The sequence below is a fragment of the Carassius auratus genome, chromosome 27 (assembly GCF_003368295.1).
Source record: "Carassius auratus strain Wakin chromosome 27, ASM336829v1, whole genome shotgun sequence".
Taxonomy (NCBI): Eukaryota; Metazoa; Chordata; class Actinopteri; order Cypriniformes; family Cyprinidae; genus Carassius; species Carassius auratus.
The window spans coordinates 14,228,772-14,242,268 of NC_039269.1; the positions used below are offsets into that span (position 1 = coordinate 14,228,772).

The window sequence follows — 13,497 nt, forward strand, 5'->3', positions numbered from 1 at the left end:
AGCAGCCTCACAAATTGAAACATTTGAAAGTAACGTTATATTGTTTTGCCGAGCAATGACTCATGATGACTCATTCATAAAGAAACATCAAGAAGATCAAAACAGCTGGACACGTGTATTTGAAATACAAAAAAAGCATCGAATATTAATTATTTCAGCGAATCAACACCTGAGATAAACATCCACGCGCGGAACGGCAAAAGGTAAAGTGCTGCTTAAGATGCTTTCGTTATAAATATGAATTGAAAGTACTACAGGTGTTAGAACGGCACGTCTAGTAAAGATAATATTAATTTATTTAAAGGTAGCATTAGAGTTACGCATGTAACTAAATATGCTAAAGACTTCAAAGACTTGTGTGGTCAGATTTACTTCAGGACACGATCGTATGAAATATTGCATGTGTGTGGCAAAAGTCTTTGACAAGTATGTGAGAAACAATCAGCGCAGTTGTAAAAATGCTGAAACTGCACTTTTCAGACAGGCATTTAATGGAAATACAAACAAATCATCATTATATCACGTTATGGGAAATTCTGTAAAAAATGTATATAAGTATATATTTGTTTGCCTTAAAATGATTTCAGTCTGATAAAAATGATTTTGATTTTACAGGCAGAGGACAGATACCACTTTGGATTTTGTAACTGACAGCTGTGGAAACATGAAGTGTGGACATGAAGATTTATTTAGTGGGTTTGTGCTGCTTGTGACTGTCCAATCTGTGGTTTCCATGGTGATTCCCAATGCCACCCACTTAGAAGCCATCCTGGAAAAATACATGGATAAGGATGAGGCATGGTGGGAATCCAAGTCAAGGGGTAAAAGAGCAATTTCACAGAGCGATATGCAACTGATTCTTGACCTACATAATAAGCTGAGGGGTCAAGTGTACCCCCCTGCCTCAAACATGGAGTACATGGTAAGATCACATGATTCTACATCAGTCACAATTCTACTGAATCATGTTCCTAACTTATGATCAAACCAACCATGAACATTTGACATTTTTTCACAAAGTCAAAAATCGAGGGTCAGACTTGGTTTTACCTACCAAACAGTGAATAAAAGAATTGTCTATATCTCATGGCCAATATTAAAATTGTACATTATTCTTCAAAATAATACAAAAATAAAAGACTAAAACAACTGTTTTAAATGCTAGATTTAAACATCATAGCATTAGAAAAAAAGAGTTTGAAAATGTGATACTTTGAGATTTCATAATGTTATTAATAGTATAATTCATTAAGTGTTATATGGCAGCACAAATAATCTAAATGCAAAAACAAACAAAAAAAAAAAAAACGGAAATGTAAAATTAAATATGCAATATCTGGGAAGATATTTCAAATCAATTTAAAATTCTCTGATATCGGACTGATAACTGGCATGGAACAAATATTGTGCTTGAAATAAGTCTACATGTGCATGAAGCACAGAAAGAATCAGTAAATATATTTTAAAATGTAAAAACCTGTAAAAATCATGCTAAAGTACAACTTTCCCATTGAATTGTGAGTTAAAAGGCTATTTATACATTGGTGGGGTCATGAGGGGGCTTATAAATGTATCACATGGCTCTGCCAACCGGTATTGGGTACCACACCATAACCGCACTTTGCACAAATGCACTAGAACACACTGAACTACAGTCAAGTTTGTGGTCTACAACAAACAGTTCATCAGGTCCATCAGGAAGGCCAAAATACAGCTTCTCCTTCCCACATTCTGTGGCTCACCTACTGTACATGGCGCTCAGCCAGACCTTTCAATGCTTTCTGGCCAAATATGACCTGATACTTCTTAGAACCATCTATAGCTGCTTCGTCCCGCTGCATTGCAGTTGGCAACAATGAAGGCAAATATTGACTCGGACATCAAAGCAGAATAGAATATAACGCTCTAAATCAACTGAGACCATCCTTTTATTTTAGCTCTTAGGTCCAGTGTACAACACAGTAGTTCTTCTTTATTCCTAAAATACATGATGCATTTCGCAGCACTGGTACATGGATCATTTCATATGACTATCACTTGCAATCAACTGTAAGAGAAGAGTTTCAAAACATTTTTCTTAGACAATTACTTTTGAGTTGATAACATCTGTAGCGCTCTGGGACTCTGAACAATTCAGTGTTAAATCTGTCAAATCCCAGAGCCCTGTATCCCACAGCAAAGTTTAACAGAATGTGTCTTTGTGTGGGGCGCATGTAGGGGAGGAGACATAAGCTACCTCCATGCCACACAGTCCTCTGGGTAATTACTCTGAAAGGGAAGTAGAGGGAGTCACAGAGGATGCATATCTGCCTTGGAATGCACCCAGATGGTCGCTGTAACTGCAAATTAGGCATCGCAACAAATAAACAATGTCAAGATGGGTCTCAAAGGCCACATAAAAATGCCAGCGGGCTTTGCATCTCTATGCATGTTCTGCTCAGATGCGTTAAGATTGCTACAATTTTATGCACCTGAAAGACCAATTTTAATTTCACATTTATGATAAACATTTCAAAAACATGTTGACGACATAACATATTTAATACAGCTCGCATTAACATCATTGTAAACAGTAAGATTCTTCTATTTTACAAGTGATTTATTGTGCAGGATAAAAGGTGGTTGAGGAATAGTATTTGTTGAGGACTGATGGAATGGAATATACCAGCTCTGCACATATGGAACAGATTAGCACAGGGCAGCAAACTACGCATATGTAATTTTAAATTAAGCAGCTCTGTTTTGAAATAATCAGAACACTGTGCTGAACAGTACACTGCTTATTTTTTCATACAAATCACTTTAAACCAGTAGAGTTTACCCTAATGGCAGTTTTAATATGGCTTTGTTTTGTCCCAAGTTAGTGAAACAGAATTTCTTTATGGTTTTTAACTCTAACTGGCCCACTTGTAGATTTGTATCAATCTACTGTACAGAACCAAACAACCATGCATTGACGTACATACTGTTGGCAGAACCAGGCTCAACAATTTGCCAAAAAAAGTTATCAGAACATTTTTCTGATGCGTGTTTGCTATTTAAAATATTCGCTTTTATGTTGTAAATGGATGGTTCACCCAGATGGAAATTCTGAAATTTACTCACCCTCATGTCCAAACTGGTATTACTTAAATTCTTCTGCTGAACACAAAATAAGATATTTTGAAGAATATTGATAACAAAACAGTTTTGGTAACCAATGACTTCCATTGCATGGACAACATTTATTTTATGTTCAATTGAAAGAAAGCTGGTTGTACAGGTTTAGAGGGTGAGTAGATGATGACAAAAGTTTCATAAACTATTCTGGATCTTTTATGCACAAGACATGCACAGGTATGACATTGTCCAGTACAATTAGTTTCATGGGCAAATACTTTTGAAAAATGTCAGGTTTGATTAGAAGGTGGTTGTCACTCTTGTAAATAGCCAAATTGTGTGTGAACTCAACTTCATTATGCACTCAAATACAGGACTGATAGCCATATTCTGCTGCTGTGTGAATATAGCTTGTGGCTCTTCGCTGTGACAGGTGTGGGACACTGAACTGGAGAGGAGCGCGGAGCACTGGGCACACACTTGTCTGTGGGAACATGGACCGTCTCACCTACTGACCCGGATTGGCCAAAACCTGGGCGTTCACTGGGGCAGGTGCTGTATTACAAATGGATAAAAACAATATCACATCAAATACCAATTGCATCTCACTTATACAGTGCACTAACTGTTTGCTTTAAAAATGATTGTCTTTAGAGACAGACCTCCGACATTTCATGTCCAAGCCTGGTATGATGAGGTGAGAGATTTCAGCTACCCGTATCCACAAGAGTGTAACCCTCACTGCCCCTACAGATGCTCTGGACCCGTCTGTACACATTACACACAGGTAAAACCACATTCACGTTTGAACAATTTACATTTTGTGATGATACAAGCAATCAGTTGGGTAATGCTATAAAGTAATAGCGATATTATTATTATTTTTTCACAGCTGGTTTGGGCCACAACCAACAAAATCGGCTGTGCTATCAATGTGTGCTATAACATGAATGTATGGGGGATGATATGGGCCAAAGCTGTGTATCTGGTCTGCAATTACTCTCCTCCGTAAGAATGTTAAGCTTTTTTTCTCATTTGCAGTAATATGTTATAATTCTAATAAAGCACTATTGCTAGCTTTTGTCATGTGGCATCCATTTCACAGAGGTAACTGGTGGGGACATGCACCATACAAGCACGGGACCCCTTGCTCTGCCTGCCCACCCAGCTATGGTGGCGGTTGCAGAAACAATCTCTGCTATAAAGGTACTAAACCATAGTATATAGACCAGATATTCAGATGACAAAATTTGATTCATTGTTATGAGGTATTACACAGTTAATATATGTTTGACATCCCTAAACTAGATAGGAAAACAACATTTAGCTAACATGTGAAGGCTGTGGGTCATGAATCATTTGAATGATGTAATTAAATTGTGCTCTCTTCAGATGATGGCAGTCATTATCATTACACCCCTGAGACAGAGGAAAATAACTACATTGAACCAGAACCCGAGCCAGTGCGAAGCCACGACACCCCCTACAGAGATGAGACCCCAACACCTTCTCCCAATGAGAACATCGAGAGGAACGAAGTCCTCAGTACTTCCCAGATGTGTAAGATAACTTCACAGGCTGACTTGAGAAATTTTCAGTGGTTGACTTAACTGGACAGGGTCTTTACTATGTGCCATCAGAAAGTATGTTTGCATAGAAACTGCATGTACTGTATGTTCTCTTATATTCTGAAAAAATCAGCACTTCTGTGTTTATATATTTATATCTACTATTATTTTTTGCAGCTCAGCAAGTAGCATGTGATACTAGATTACGTGATCAGTGCAAAGGAACTACTTGTAACAGGTAAAATGGGTGGATTCGCACATCAGCTACACAAAGATGTGATTTGGTCATTCTACTATGAATAATTTCATGTCTGGTAAATCTTTAATCAGGTATGAATGCCCACCAGGCTGCTTGTACAACTATGGAAAAGTCATTGGATCAGGTCATTATGACATGGTAGGTAAATGCATTCGCTTTGCGTTTTATTTATATCAATGTGGCATGGCACAGATTTACAAAATTTTTCCATTTACATGTATTTAAATGCTCTATCTAATTTTGGACGGATTGTGGACAGTTCAGGGTCTCTCTCATGAATGTTGCTGTTTTTCCAGCAATCCAGCATCTGTGGTAGCGGCTTGCATGCTGGAATAATAGATGATGATGGAGGCTGGCTGGATGTCACAAGGGTGGGCAGAAGGCAACGATTCTCAGTGTCCTTCAAAAATGGAGTTCAGACTCTGGCGTAAGTCACAGAACCCATACGTTGCATGCTTCTGGATGTGGGTTCAACTATGTTCTCACATTTTCCATGTTATTACTCAGGAAAAATCAGAGTGCCAATGCCTTCACCGTATCAAATGTTCCAGGTAAATGCACATGTGATTATTTTTAATGAGATAAACTTTCAGTTTCAGAAAATACATTTAATAAGTGTTTTATGACTTCCAGTGAAAGCAATTAATTGTGAAACTACGGTGGCACAATTCTGCCCTTTCAAGAAACCTGTCCGGCACTGTCCCAGGTAAACTTACTTTTTAACAAAAACAACTTAATGGATTACACAAAATACTATGCAGTGACATTGTCATTAATAGCATGACAGCTGACAAGATGTGTTTTTCTTCAGGTTGTATTGTCCTCGTAATTGTTTGCACGACAGTTATGCCCGAGTAATCGGAACCCGCTATTATTCAGATGTAAGTCTTCATGCCATTTAAAGGGACAGTTTACACAAGATTTTAAATTAGCCCATTATTTATTCCCCCTCAAGCCGTTATCTGTATTTTATATGTATATGACTTTCTTTCAGATGAATACAATTAGAGTTTTATTTAAAAATGTACTGGATCTTGCAAGCTTTACAGTTGCCACGAGTGGCTGTTGATATTCAATATTCCAATAGAACTCCAATAAAGTGCATTCATCCATCATAAAAAGCGCCCCACACAGGGTTAATAGCGAATCAATGCATATTTAATGGATATTTTTTAAGCCTTTAAACAGAAAGTCATATACAGCTAGGATGGCTTGAGGGTGAGTATTTCATTGGGTAATTTTCTTTTTTTGGTGAACTATCCCTTTAAGGGGCTGTTCACACAGAACACTTTTTTTCTTTACATTGCATAGATTTTTTTTTTTTTACATGTAAAAGTGTTAGATTAACCATTTGACCATCATTTCACACATGGTTCAAAAAACATGACGGTCAAGTTACTGTAATATAGGTTCAAATAAAAAAATGCTAAAAATGTTATGAAGTCAGTGCTTCCAAATCCAGTGTAAATATTACTGATTCCCACATGAAATATTATAAGAGATCTCCTGAATACTGTACCTCAGTTGTTTCTCCTAGCCTATAATGAGATGAAATGGAGAGAAACTTTTCCAAAGTTTTCTGCTTCTCAGATTCCTCTTCTGAGAAACAGATCATAGTAGTTTCACATGCCTCTCACCTTAAGATTTCTGCTTCAACTTAATTTAGCTTAAACTATCCACATTTTTTTATATCTATATACTATTATAATATACCAAAAAAAAAAAAAAACATAACTGATTAATCACATAAGTCTCCTGAGCTATTAAAGGACAATAATATATTCCTCTGGGTCGCCCTATTGCAGCTATTAGAAAAAGCCACTGTTCTGTTACCACTGCAGTAGAAAATGAGCCATTTTTCCTTATTCTGTCCCACTGAGCAGAATTCCAGTATATGCAGGGCAGCTATCCACGCAGGGGTGATTCGAAGTGACTCAGGAGGTTATCTGGACGTAATGCCTGTGGACAAGAGGAAGCAGTACAAGGGCTCCTACCAGAATGGGATCACCTCAGAGAGGTACTGAGAGTGTGTTGAGTCAGCTTTTGAGCTACTACTGCTGTAGAGCTGATCTTTCCTTCTTGGCTTCAGCTGGTCTTCAGACTAACTGTATCTAATATCCCTCTATATGAGCTTGGTTGGATAACGTAATCATTTTATTTAGTGGGTGGCTGAACGGTAATCATTTAAACTGTTTCTCATCTGCAAAATAAAACCAGACCACCTACACAGTCTGGTTTTGTTTTGCTTCATTAAATAGCATTTTGAGGGTATCTTGAGTATCTGAAGGGTGATTAATGAATCATACTAGCATTAAATCATACATGTTTCTGTCCTGCTGGTTTTGGATTAATTTTGGCCATTATTCTTCCATTTAGCCTACAGAATCCCTCAGGAGGCAAGGCGTTCAGAGTGTTCGCGGTCATTTGAAACCATCGTCCAAGGACAGATGCAAGGAAATAGAGCTCTTGGTAACATATAACAGCCAGTAATTACCACACATTTGGTTTGCTGGTCTTGCTGTGCTGGATTTTAGGCCAGTGCTGTCACGAAAAATCTCCTCAACAGGAAAAAAAAATAGACATTGACTTTGACACCATCTGGCCCTGAGAAAACAAAGTCTCCATGAATTGTTTTTCTCTGCGTGTAAATGTCATGTATATGTGTTGTAAATATAGTCAATTTTATCCATTACATTCATTCTTGTGTTTTTATAAAACGTATATATCTGCACATAAAGATATTAAGCATTCCTTAAAATAACAAAATAGGTAATTGTGCATGCAAACACAAAAGTGTTGATGTCTGAACATGTCGAATGTTTAGAAAAGGCCTTGTATTACAGTTTATATTTTTGTAAACATATTTTTATATCGGTGTTCAGAAGCTGCTTATTGGTGTATTGCGCTTTACAGTATATTATGCTGCATATGTTCAGAATTTGATACTGTAACAACCTGGCAGGCCAGGAAATCATTATTGCTTTAGAAGAATTAAAACAAATGTACCACAAAAGGAGACACATTTCTGTGTTATTTATTTGAATGCAATCTAAAATAAAGATATTTAGATTCATAATTCCTCTGTTATAAATATTAATATACCATCCTGTCATGGCTGTGACTATTAACATCTTGAGTGTATCTTAGTGCACTATATTGAAATATTTCATGTGGTTCCATCACAATGTCCAGTTTTGATGTATTATGTATTTGAATTTCTGTGATTGTTGGCTAAACACAACTGTGAGGTTATTTCAAATCCGAGACTCTGGAAGGCGCAGACGGAGCCTCTGCACCTTGAAGAATGAAAGCCAAACGTGCCTCATGTGAAAACACTCAACTTCTGCTGGCGCTGCACAGGCACCACAGACAAAGAAGGACATTGTGTGTATGTTGGTGTGTGTGATGATTTCAATCTGACTTCCTGGAGTGCATTTCCTCCATGTTAGGCACAGATGTGGTTGAGTGGTAGTAGTAAGCTCTCTGTCACTCACCTTGACCTCTTTCATTTCCTGTCTGCCCTCTCTCTCTCAAGATCATTGCCTCCAGGCTTACAACTCCTTGCAGTTTATCACAAAATCACAAGAATGTTTCTGCCTTGTTCATGTAGCCATCAAATGGAGAGTTTTCGAAAAACCTAAATTTGCACTCAATATATTTTCGCTTATTAGAAAGTTTTACTCATGAAGAAATGAATAGTACTTTTGTCACACTACTGTCAGTAAGATATTGTCTTTAGAGAGATTTGTAACAAAATAATAGCAATAATAATAATACTCTTATTCAGCAAGGAAACATTAAACTGATCAAAAGTAACAGCAAATACATTTATGTTAAAAGAGATTTATATTTCAAATGAATTCTGTTCTTCTGAGATTTCTATTCCGCAAAGAATCCTGAACAATTGTATCATGGTTTGCACAAACGTATTAAGCAGCACAAATGTTTTCAACACTCGTGCTCAATTTTTCTTGAGCACGAAATCATATTGATGGCCGCTAAAAAAACGTTTTTTATTTATTTATTATTTTTTTACAGGCAATGATTGCAATTATATTTGAATTTTACTGTTTTAATAAATGTAGCATTGGTGAGCATAAGAAACTTCTTCCAAAAACATAAAATAATCTCATAACCCCAAACTTTTTAATATAATTTTATGTTTTGAAGAAATACAGTATGTACATTTTATGTTGTGAAAAATTCTACATTGACACGATAATAAGATTTCAGACATTAAAAGTATCCTGACATAAAAGTAAAATATTTTTGATTTTCTTTTATTTATTTTTTTATATGGAGCAGGTTAACTTATGGAAGTTTCGATTAGTCCAGTAGTGCACAACAATGAAATCACTACAACACAACACATAGGACTAATTTCACTATTTTGTGGCTTATTTCAGTTGTGTTGTGTTAATTTCACTGTGTTAAGCCTTATTTATGTTATGTTGTGGCTTGTTTCCATTGTGTTGTGCTAATTTCATTGTGTTGGGGCTTGTTTCTGTTGTGTTGTGCTAATTTTGTTGCGTTGTGGCTTGTTTTCATTGTATTGTGGCTTGTTTCCATTAATTTTGTTGTGTTGTGGCTTGTTTCCATTGTGTTGTGATAATTTCATTGTGTTGAGGCTTATTTCTGTTGTGTTGTGGCTTGTTTCGTTATGTTGTGGCATGTTTTCATTGAATAGTGGCTTGTTTACATTAATTTTGCTGTGTTGTGGCTTATTTCTGTTGCGTTGTGCTAATTTTTTGTGATGTGGCTTGTTGTGTTAATTTCGTTTTGTTGTTTCTGTTGTGTTTTGCAAATTTCGCTGTGATGAGGCTGATTTCCAATGTTTTGTGAAGATTTTGTTGTATTGTGCACTACTGGGACACTGTAGTGTCATATGAACAGCAAGAAACCCCCTGTGATTGAAGACCACTGATGGTAGAATAAAGTCATGATGGCTGATAGCACACTTTCTACAAAAATATTTGTGACTGAAAACAGAAAAACAGATTCACAGTCAAATATATCTCTCATGTGGGGTCAAAAATAACTAAAAGCTAACAACTTGTTTCCATTTGTCGGCTTTTGTAAAACAAATTGCAATATATTTTACACACTGTAGTAATTACCCATCTTTTGTGAACCCACACTTTGATGCAAGCCTTCAGAACAATAGTTATCAGTTTGTTTGATCACAGTTACCAGGAGATCGATGCTGGAGAAACTTCCCAGGAAAGGCTGGGGAACCAGAGCAGATGTGTATGATGGTCTCCAGAGAGAAGAGGCATACATCAGAGCTCTGTCAAAATTCACAGGCCAGTGTGGCAGATGTTGGAAGTGGAATGGGATATGGACATGTCTGTGCTCAAGACACCTAGGTGGCATAAGAATAAAAGAACTGAATCTGCAAATGCATCACTGCAAATACAAAAACACAAATGTCATCTCAAGGTAATACAGATCTATACTCTCAAGATACGTTGTGGACCTTTTGTGGGCAGTGAGTGTGAAGCTACACAGGTTTCACATGCTCATGTTTTCTTGGTTTATATCCAATGTCTGAAAGCAGTGCGACTTGCACCCAACAAACTATTGGCTGGATCTAAACTGTAATGAAAATTCTCTGTGGTTCATATTGTGGTCAAAATGAATGATCAGGATGCCACCAAGCATTATGAGCACACCATAATATATAATATTTTTCTAGTAATGTGGTTCATTGCCAAGTTTAGGAGATATTAGGGATATTTAATTGTTATTAATTGAAATATTTTATATAAACTTAAATGAAATTTACAAACCATTTACAATTATCCAAGCCTGTGCTGTCAGGGATCTAGGAAGGAGGACCCAATAGCAGTGCAGGATAACAAGGTTTTATTGACAAGACAGACTGATACAAAAGGTAGTGAAGTGCACAATAGATACCACAACAGGAACACAGGAAACAAAAAGCTGGGGAAGGCCACTGGGACAGCTTCAGACATCTACTGGTAGAATGCCATGGCAACAGAGGCGGCAGCAAAAACCAGGCTGATGGGGGAAGACCACACAAGGCACCATAGAGCAGAGCTCAGACACTTGTTGACCATACTCTGAAATGGACCAAGTGCCAGGCGGGTAGAACCAGGGCAGGACACATGGGGGACAGGTCAGGAACTCGAAGACAAGACAAAGCTCCACAAAAACACAAATTAAACTCAGGACAAGGAAATATAAACCAATTAACTAATAAAAAGGTCAAGTAACAAAATAAGAAATTACCAATTTAACCAACTTAGAAGCCAACCAAGACCAAGACTAGAAAAACGAACTAAATATTACAAATAAAAAGCAAAAAATCAAGAACAAAAGAAAAACAAGGAGCAAGACAAGAACATAGAACTACAAGAACATAGAACTACAAGAACAAATGGTGCATTCAAGTCATCTCGTATAGATCATATTTACGAGTTGAATGCACATGAACGCCACCACAATATCGTAAATACCAGCGGGGAGCTCGGGATTTTCTTTAAGCCCCGATCTGTACAAGTTGGGGGCGTGTCAGTGATTAACATGGCAGAATATACAATACTTAAAGGTATTTAGCTGTGATATTGTCAGGCTTTTCTATTTACAGCGCAGTAAGTTAATCGACAACGCATAATATGATGGCATTATAATATAACAATGCAAATTGTAACAAAGTTGGCAGCGGCTTCATAAAATAATTTAAAACATTAAAAAACAAAGTATACATAATGCACATTTCTTTGTTCTTCATTTTCTACAACAAGAGTTTAGAAACATTGCTGTATTTTTGTGTTTTTAATTAAGAGAAAGTACTCCGCCATCTTGCTCCGACCAATGTGACATGCCGTCATAAGCACGACTTCCCAACTCGTGCATACTAACTTCCCAGGAGGACTTGAACTACAAGGACAGAGACAGAGACAGAGACAGAGACAGAGACAGAGACAGAGACAGAGACAGAGACAGAGACAGAGACAGAGACAGAGACAGAGACAGAGACAGAGATAGGGATGGCTGACGCGAAACTAACGTTTCGACACAGTGTCGAGATCCCGAAGCGTAGATGTTTCGAAACACTGCTCCGAACTGTGATTCAAAACACCCATGTCACGTGACTATGGCTAAACGAAGCTTCTGCGCGTTTCATAAGTGTCTCGACCGACAGGTGGCACGCTTGCCGAGTCTGCGTTTGATTGACAGGGGCGGGAACAAACCACACAATCGCACATCTGTCTCAACTGCCACAAAGTTTAAAAGAGGAGTTAATGCACCTTCACCTCGTGGGTTTTTGTGAGAGGAGAAAGATTTTGAGATAGCGTTTACGATTTATTGACATTTATAGTGCGATTTAGTTAGTTATATTTAGGTTACATTTAAGTTAAATATATTTACTGATAAACTAAAGACTGACAGATAGTTAGGATAGATATAGTGACACATTTATATAGGCTAAGTTAGATATTGACAGATAGCACAGTAGTTAGAGATATAGAATTTAGATAGATTCATATATATATAGATAGATAGATTCATAGACATATAAATTTATATATAGATTCATATATTAATATATATATATATAGAGAGAGAGAGAGAGAGAGAGAGAGATTCATATATATATATATACTTTCATAAATATATAGATTCATAGATAGATAGATATATATAGACATTAATAGAATAGATAGAAATGGAGGCTCCACAGAAGAGATGCCGTAAATCTGTGGTGTGGGAGCATTTCCATTTGGAAACCCCAAATAAAGTGAGATGTATGTATTGTGATAGGCAGCTAGCCTACTTCAACAATACATCATCCATGATGCGCCATTTGAGGAGCACTCATCCTGCCATTTTGCAGTGTGCAGAGGATGGTAACATTCCCCCTGTACCTAGGCCTGCTACTGACACTGCTGGGCCATCTAAACAAGGTATACATTGTTTGATATAATATGTACTTCATGTAACACTGTTTAGAAAGTCCATAGTTTTAAATAGACTTAGGCTTGTGTCCACCAGCCTTACAACGTAACGTCAATCTTTTCCAAAACTCCCAATCATGTTGAAAACAGCTTCACTCTGAATATGTAAATGTAACATCTCACAAACTTAGTCACTGTATTACATAGATATTTTTATAGGCTTGAAGACAACATTTTGGTTTTCCTAATTGTTGTAATTTTATATTGTATTTGATCTGTCTTTGCACACTGAGCATAAACTTTTCCAAACTTGAAAAAGCTTTTATTTTTTTTGAAATGTAGTTTTGTGAAAGTACTTTTAATCTTTTATCTTTATTTTATTTTAAAAGGCAGACAGAGGGAATTGGATGAGGCTCTTGTAGACATGGTGGTAAAGGATTTGCAGCCCTTCACTATCGTGGAGGATGAGGGTTTCATGGCTTTTGTGAACAAACTTGATCCAAGCTATGTCCTCCCATCCCGGAAGGCACTTAAAACGATGGTAACCGAAAGGTACAACATTTCTAAGGAGAAGACAATGGAGGACCTAAAAAAGGCAGATTTTGTTAGCCTTACAGCTGACATGTGGTCCTCCATTAATATGGACGGA

The 13,497-nt window shown here is 37.0% G+C and overlaps 1 pseudogene; it reads left to right on the forward strand.

Annotated features, from left to right (window-relative positions):
* LOC113046405 (cysteine-rich secretory protein LCCL domain-containing 1-like) lies at nt 1–7,400 on the forward strand (annotated as a pseudogene).
* The last annotated feature ends 6,097 nt before the right edge of the window (nt 7,401–13,497 follow it).